A 7,613-nucleotide genomic window follows, 5' to 3' on the forward strand; every position below is an offset into this window, starting at 1 on the left:
AACATTGATGTGAGAGAGAAACATCAATTGGTTGCTTTATACACCCACCCACCCCCACCTTGGTATGTGCCCTGACGGAATCAACCCCATGACCTTTCTATGTACAGGACGATGCTCCAACCAACTGAGCCACACCAGCCAGGGATAAACATTAATTTTTTAAAATCAAATTGGTTTAATAAGCAAATGGCGACAAGAAACAAATTCAAGAATAAAGGAATGATAAAGTTTGTATTTACAATAATATTTATCTTAAAGAAAGAAGAAATAATTTTAAGATGCTAAGCTTTGTGAGAATAGATTTTTCAAACTATATTTTTCCACTGTTCCTTCTGATTTATTCCTTTTTCTTTTGGGTTTATCAATTTATTTAATGTCATCTTCCTTTTTTTCTCTGTTATTCCATATAACATATTTGCAGTATTTATTATTCAATGTTAGATCTAACTTCGATTTTACTTTTCTTCATCCTTTTCTGTGGAAATGGACACATTAGATAACTCAAGGCTCCAGCTTTTTTTTTTTTTTTTTGTCTGTATTATTCCATGCTCATGCACCCTTCTTTTTTGGATCTGTGAGCTGCCTTTCCACCGGTCATCTACAGAGATAACATACTTATAGCCAGGGTCGGATGGCCCTAGCATCTGCTTTCCTTAGCAGAATGACTGAAATTGGAAATCAATAAATTGACATTGATTTTTACACAGCTTTCACATGAACCTTGTTTAGATGAATCTTCCATAAGAAATCAATTTGTTCTTGGTCTGTTTTCAAATGTGAGAGACTAAAGGTACAATTCTGAGAGACTAAAAACGCACTGAACAAAGATTTTCTGGGAGACCCCCCCACAGGAATGTTCCCTAGTGGCCCTTCTTCCTACCTCGCCACTCCTTGTAACCCTTGCTAAGTCTCATTCAGAGCAATGTTGTAAACATCTATAAATTGAACTTTTAGTTTCTTAATGTCTGGTTTTATTGGCTTTATAGTATTTGAAAAATTGGTAGACATAATAAATTTAGAGAACCCACTTGACTGAGAGACTTACTAATCTCTAGTCAACAGATTGAAGTACATTCTTATATTGAGAACCTTCGCCTGTGCTCAGTTCAGCAACACATATACTAAATTCAGAATGACTCAGAGAAGATTAGAATGTCCCCCATAAAAGGATGACATGCAAATTCATGAAGAATTCCATAGTTTTTATTGCGTTAAGATTACATGGTGAAAGATGATTACTAGAATTGGTGGGGTGATCACAATGTAAAGTATAAAAGTCGCAAATCACAATATTCTTTACTAGAAACTAATATAACCAATATATGATTATATGCCAACAAATTTTTTAAAATAATATTTATATAGTGTATCATTTTAAATCTATTAAATGTCAATTAATATCTGAAATTAATAAAATATTTTAATCAAATTGTTAACTGCTCTTTTTTCAATTTACATGGGAAAGAAAAAATCATTGGGCATTGGGATTGTTTTATTGAACCTTGCTGATCAGAATTTCCTTAATGCATATTTAGAGGTAGTTCTGAGTTTTGCAGCCTTGTCTCTTTAAAATTTTGTTTTGTACAATATATTATTTGTTAGAAAATGTTATATACCTTTTTTTGGCCAAACTTCTATTTACTATTATTATTAACAAGAGTATGTGTCTCTGCTGTCATGTTAAAGAATAGCCAAAACAAGCAAAACATTAAAAATAACAAAAAATAATGTAGGGGTCAGGCTGTCGAGATTCGTCGTCGGCAGCCGTCCGTCTCGAGAGATGATGGTGTAGCTTCTTAAGAGTCTATCTGCACCGCCGAGAATGGCTCCCTCTTTCTGCCTAGATATCACCCCTCTCTCTCTCTCTTTCTCTTGCACTCACACACATACACACAATCAGTGTTGTGCTTTCCTTTGTTAACTTTTTCAATAAGGCTTTACACATATTTCAGTTAAATCCAGTCCCTTTTGGATCACTGAGCACATGAAGCTTTTTCTCTGTCTCCAGGTCTTGGTCTCATGAGTGCCCAAAGGGAAACAACAAACATGAACAAAGACACAAACAACAAGAAAGAGTCCTGAAGGCCTTTACATTGAAGCCATTTCCTTATGTAGCAACAACAAAAGTCCTAACAAGTGGAGACCAGAATAACATATAGGTGGTTTGTCCTGTTTAATATTAATAACAGCATAAAGGAAGTTGTGGTGACAAGTCAGGGGTTAGTATTGCTAACTATTTATATTAATATCTGATCTATTACCACCACTGGCTGGTTTGGCTCAGTGGATTGAGTGTCGGCCTGCGAGCTAAGTGTCGCTGGTTCGATCTTCCAGTCAGGGCACATCAGAGAAGGAAAACTCTGACTCCAAAAAACCTCCGCTGCCTTGCGGCATACCTCTTCAGGGGAAAGGCTAAGGGAGTAAACCCTGACAGAAAATCAGGAGCCGGAGTCCCTAAGGCGGTTTGACGTTGTAGTCAACACCGGCAACTCCTGCGGCGCACCTGAAGCCAAGCTGTATTGACTCCGTCTTTCCCTTGGACCCTTCAGCTGCGAAGAGAGGGGGGGTCTGCTGCATGTCGAGATTAACACCTTTATATAATAATATAATATAATTATATAATATAATTATTAATAATAATATAATTATTATAATTAATAATATAATTATTCTTCAAATTAGAGCTAAAAAAGTTTTCTCTGGTTCTCCGGGAGCTAAAAGTGTAGACAGAGTCCCTCCCTTGTCTTTTCATTCTTCCACTACACTTCACATTGGGGTCCATGTGGACAGCCCTGTGGAAGGGTCAGGACAGCAAATGTTCAGGAAAAAGATGAAAAGTGTTTATCTGACTCACTGATATTACAGGAGATTCGAAAGTGTCATGTAATTCCCAAATAACTAATATTCACTGCATTTAATTAAATTTTCTCATCATGCTGGTTTCTAAATCATCAGCAATATGGGAAATATACATAAAATTGCCATTTAATGGATTGTCATTTATGTAAACTTATACAAATTATATTTACACTTCTTGGTAAGACAAGCATATTTTAGATATGTTCTTTTGAAAAATCCTAGTTGAGACGGGTCTTGCATGGTTTTCGGAAGGGTAACCAATGTGTGTGAGTGCTGCTGGGTATCACACATCGGGTTAAGTGGTCAAGGTTACCTCATTTAATTTTCTTAACAGATCTGAAAAATGGTCATTAGCCTCAAATTTAAGTGAGAAATTTAACTTTCTTTGTGAATGAATGCCTGCATTAATTTCCTAATGCTGCCATAACGAATTATCAAAAATATTGTGTTTAAAACAACAGAAATTTATTTTCTCATTATTATGGAAGTCAGAACTCAAGAGTATAAGATGTCAGCAAGGTTTGTTTCCTTCTGGAGGTGTAAAGGAGAATCATTTCCATGTTCCATTCCTGTCACCTAGGAGTGGCTGTTAGCAATTCTCGGCATTGTGGACTCTATTCCAATCTCTGCCTTCATTTTCACATTGCCTTCCCTCTGTTCGCTCCTCTGTCTTTTCCTTTTCTGTTTCTTATAAGGACATTGGATTTAAGGCCCACTCTAAATCCAAGATGATGTTATCTCACCTCAAGATCATCAACTTAATTACATCTGTAAAGACCCAAATAAGGTGACATAATGAACTGGGAGTTACTGCTTGGAAATATACTTAGAGGGTGACTATTCAGCCTATACCGATAACGCAGTGGTAGTCAGAATTCAAGTTCTGTTTTTCTGACCTTGGAGGACAAGTGCTTGTCATTTTTCTGTACCAGATCAATAAATATGGCCAAGGTTCCATACTAGGCACAAGCTGATAGTCTTAACAAGATGACTAAAGTACAGTCCCTGCCTTTGAAGTGCACACACACTAGTAAAATATAGCTAGCTCTTTAATTTCTAAAAAAACTAACAATGTCATCTCACTGCATTTACAAAGAGAAAATATAATTTAAGCTGCCTGAAGAAATATATTGTCGGCAGCCGTCCGTCTCGAGAGACGATGGTGTAGCTTCTTAAGAGTCTATCTGCACAGCCGAGAATGGCTGTGCAGTCCGACTCGAGAGTGACACCGTATCTGTCTCCTCCCGTGTTGAATCGACATCTTGCGATGAAGCTGAAGCTACAGAGCCTGGGCAGGGTGATATGGAGGGTCTGCTGTTGCCCATGCAGCAGACCCCCCCTCTCTTCGCAGCTGAAGGATCCAAGGGAAAGACGGAGTTGATACAGCTTGGCTTCAGGTGCGCCGCAGGAGTTGCCGGTGTTGACTACAACGTCAAACCGCCTTAGGGACTCCGGCTCCGGATTTTCTGTCGGGGTTTACTCCCTTAGCCTTTCCCCTGAGGAGGTATGCCGCAAGGCAGCGGAGGTTTTTTGGAGTCAGAGTTTTCCTTCTCTGGAAGAAATATATTAATACATACAATATTATGCCAGAGGTATATTTTCTGTAGTGTTTAGACTATAAACTAGCAAAGTGAAAAAATTCATTTAGGTACAATAGCTATTATTTCTTATAAGATTTAAATAGCTATTTAAATTGTCTTATTGTATCAGAAAGTTAAGTAGATAAGTTATAAAGAAAATTAATTTTAAGGAAATATTAACCTTTTCAAGGTAAATATAAAATATTAACTCTTAGTAAATAAACTCCAAGAAAACTAAATATTTTGAGTATGAAAATTATGAGAGAGATAAAGTTATTTGTGATTATGGTGTTTCTTTCTGAAGGAGACAACTACTGGATTCTAGGCAATTAAATACTTTAAAATATTAGAATAGCAATTATATTTTATGAAGATCATCAATGCATATTTAGAAAAATAGTTTTTTGATAGCTATTAATATGTGTTTATATTAATAAATATTGCATACGATGAGAGATCTCTAGGTTTGTTTTTTCTTGTTGATGCGGGATTTTCAGTATTTTAGGGAAGAGTGGCTTTTAAATGATATGGTGTCACAATTATCCTCTGTGTCCTTTTACATATTACAGCATGAATTAACCAGTCTACATTTTTACATACATCACAGTAATTACAGATGATCCCGAACAACATGGGGGTAGGGACACTGACCCCACACAGTCCTAGTTTTGTGTGTAACTTTTGACCCCCTCAAAACTTAACTACCGTTGGTTGACTGGAAAACTTACCTATAACATGAAGTCAATTAACAAATATTTTGTATATGCATTATGTATAATGCATTTTTGTAATAAAGTAAGCTAGATAATAGAAAATGTTATTAAGAAAACCATGAGGAAGAGAAAGTACATTTACAGTACTGTACTGTATCTGCTGATATTGTGAGTTTACATTGTCTGCTTATAAGATGAATCATCTGTCAGTATGTACATCAATATTGTTTTATATGATAGAAATACTGAAGATATTATATGCTACTAATACTAACATAACTAGACGTCAAAAATGAGAGACAATGTGAAAAGAAATTGTATTTATTACAGGTATAACAATGCAATGCTAACAAAGAGGCAGCAATATGATTGCTTTATGGTAGTTGAATTGCTTTATAGTAGAAAGAATATCTTTAAATTTTTTCAATATTTTTATTGAAGAAATATGTGTATAACTGGGCCCATGGCTTTAAAGGCCACTTGAGTATGTTTCATATTAGGATAGCTATTTTATAGAAAAAAAATATAAATTAAAACAAAAAAGAGTTTAACCTAGTGGCTTTATTGTAACTAAATGGAAATTTGTGTCTGTAAGTACAATACACTCTCAAAGTATTTATATGACAATGTGTCTTTTAAATAAAAAATACTGAAGTAATTCCTCAAATCTTTCATTTAAAATCAGGTTGGAATTTACACAAAGTTTCAACAGACTTCATAAATGAAAGGGTGAATGTTTCTGTGGAATAAATTCCATATAGATTTTGGAATAGAAGAATTAGGAGTCAAGTTCTGGGGAATGTGGTTTGTAGGATAAGGAAGAAAGCAGGTATAGAAAACTGTAAGTCAAAACCTTTATCTTCTTCCTTATATTTTCCACTCTGAAAATAAATGATTCTACTTTTTATTTTCCTCCCATATTTCTATCCATCTCCTTTTCTTTGTATTTCTTTCATTTTACTTACCTTCTCCTTTTGTCCCTGAAACCTTCTCTTTTCATGTGGCATAATGATCATTGGGTTTAGAGGTGGAAGACAATATGCATTAACTCAAAGACATTTTGTAATTAATTCTTAGGACTTTTCTAGGTTTTCTTTCCTTGGTTGATTAAAAATAAGTCACTAATAGATAATACATAGAATTAATTAGAGAAGGTTGAAAAATTAGCAGTAACTAATTTGTTTACTAAAATCCTTATCTGATAGATACAGAGAAATAGCTATTGTTTTCCTATTTGGTTTTTTTTTTAATTTTTTTTTAGAACATAAAGTCTGTATTGACCAAATTTACTGTTGTCATCTCACTTGTTTATTTATAAGATATTTGTCACTGTACCTGGGAAATCACCTGGTCCAGTGGGCATGGGAGATAAGTAAATTAGTAATTATCATTATGCATATTCAACTACTGAACATAAACATAAATGAACTGAGAATGCAGTCAAATGGAGGGCAGTCATCTGGGGCATTTGGGTATGCTTTAAAAGCAAGCAATGATGGAGGTTTTTGAAGAATGATAGAAATGACTCTTTTATTTTTCACAAATTCCAAGGTGTTTTTTTACAATACATCTTATAAAAGAGAACACAGATTTCTATTTACAATCATACCTTCATTCAATTATACAGCAGTTTTGAATGTGTAACTCAGAATATAATTGGCACTTTAAGATAAGCCACTAAGATTGAATTTGATTTTTACCTTGATAACTTGAAGGATTTAACAAAACAATTTTAAGTAAAATTTACTTAAAAATACTAATCAATGGATCTACATATTAATGTCTACTTTAACTATCCTTACAAGGCAAGTCACTAAATCACATATTATATCTGCAATATAAATTTACTTTGTAATTAAAAGGCCTGGAATTTTAACATAATGGTGAGAGAATACAATAGGTAAATTATGCATACTTTATTCTCTTTGTAACATTACCACCTACATGGTTAATGCTCAATTAATTTATCAAAATTACATTATTAATCTCTAAATAAACAAAAAAAAGTACAGAAGTCATTATTCCAAATTTGGATTTGAGGCGTTATGTTTTTGACCACTAAGTTATTCTAAATAGTCCAAAATAAAATTGAGTTTTGTTAGGTATTATTAGAGACAGTACAACTGAGTAGTGTTTACTTCTAAATCTTCATTTTGGTTGCTATGTTTTAATTAAGTTCTGTTTTTTCTTTGATGTAGCAAAAAAAGGTAACAAAATATGCAAAAATTAATTCAATCCTTTAAAATTAGACATTTGAAAATAATTATATACTAAAATATTATATATTTGTTAACTATGTTATATATAATTAGACACTATCAGAATTAAAATTTATGTTATATATAATATATAATGATATACTAAAATATATAACATATAAATTCTAAGTAATTATATACTATATTATTTATTAGGATATATAGCTATTTTGATGTCTTAAAAGGATAGGACTGGCCTTGTG

At 33.5% G+C, this 7,613-nt stretch overlaps 1 non-coding gene across 1 annotated transcript; it reads left to right on the plus strand.

Annotated features, from left to right (window-relative positions):
- The first annotated feature begins 1,097 nt into the window (after positions 1-1,097).
- On the plus strand, positions 1,098-1,204 carry LOC150019277 (U6 spliceosomal RNA). The gene has a single exon (XR_016509421.1). It is a non-coding gene; the product is annotated as a U6 spliceosomal RNA (small nuclear RNA).
- Positions 1,205-7,613: the final 6,409 nt, after the last annotated feature.

The sequence above is a fragment of the Furipterus horrens genome, unplaced genomic scaffold, assembly GCF_987537825.1.
Source record: "Furipterus horrens unplaced genomic scaffold, mFurHor1.1.pri manual_scaffold_2, whole genome shotgun sequence".
Classification (NCBI taxonomy): domain Eukaryota; kingdom Metazoa; phylum Chordata; class Mammalia; order Chiroptera; family Furipteridae; genus Furipterus; species Furipterus horrens.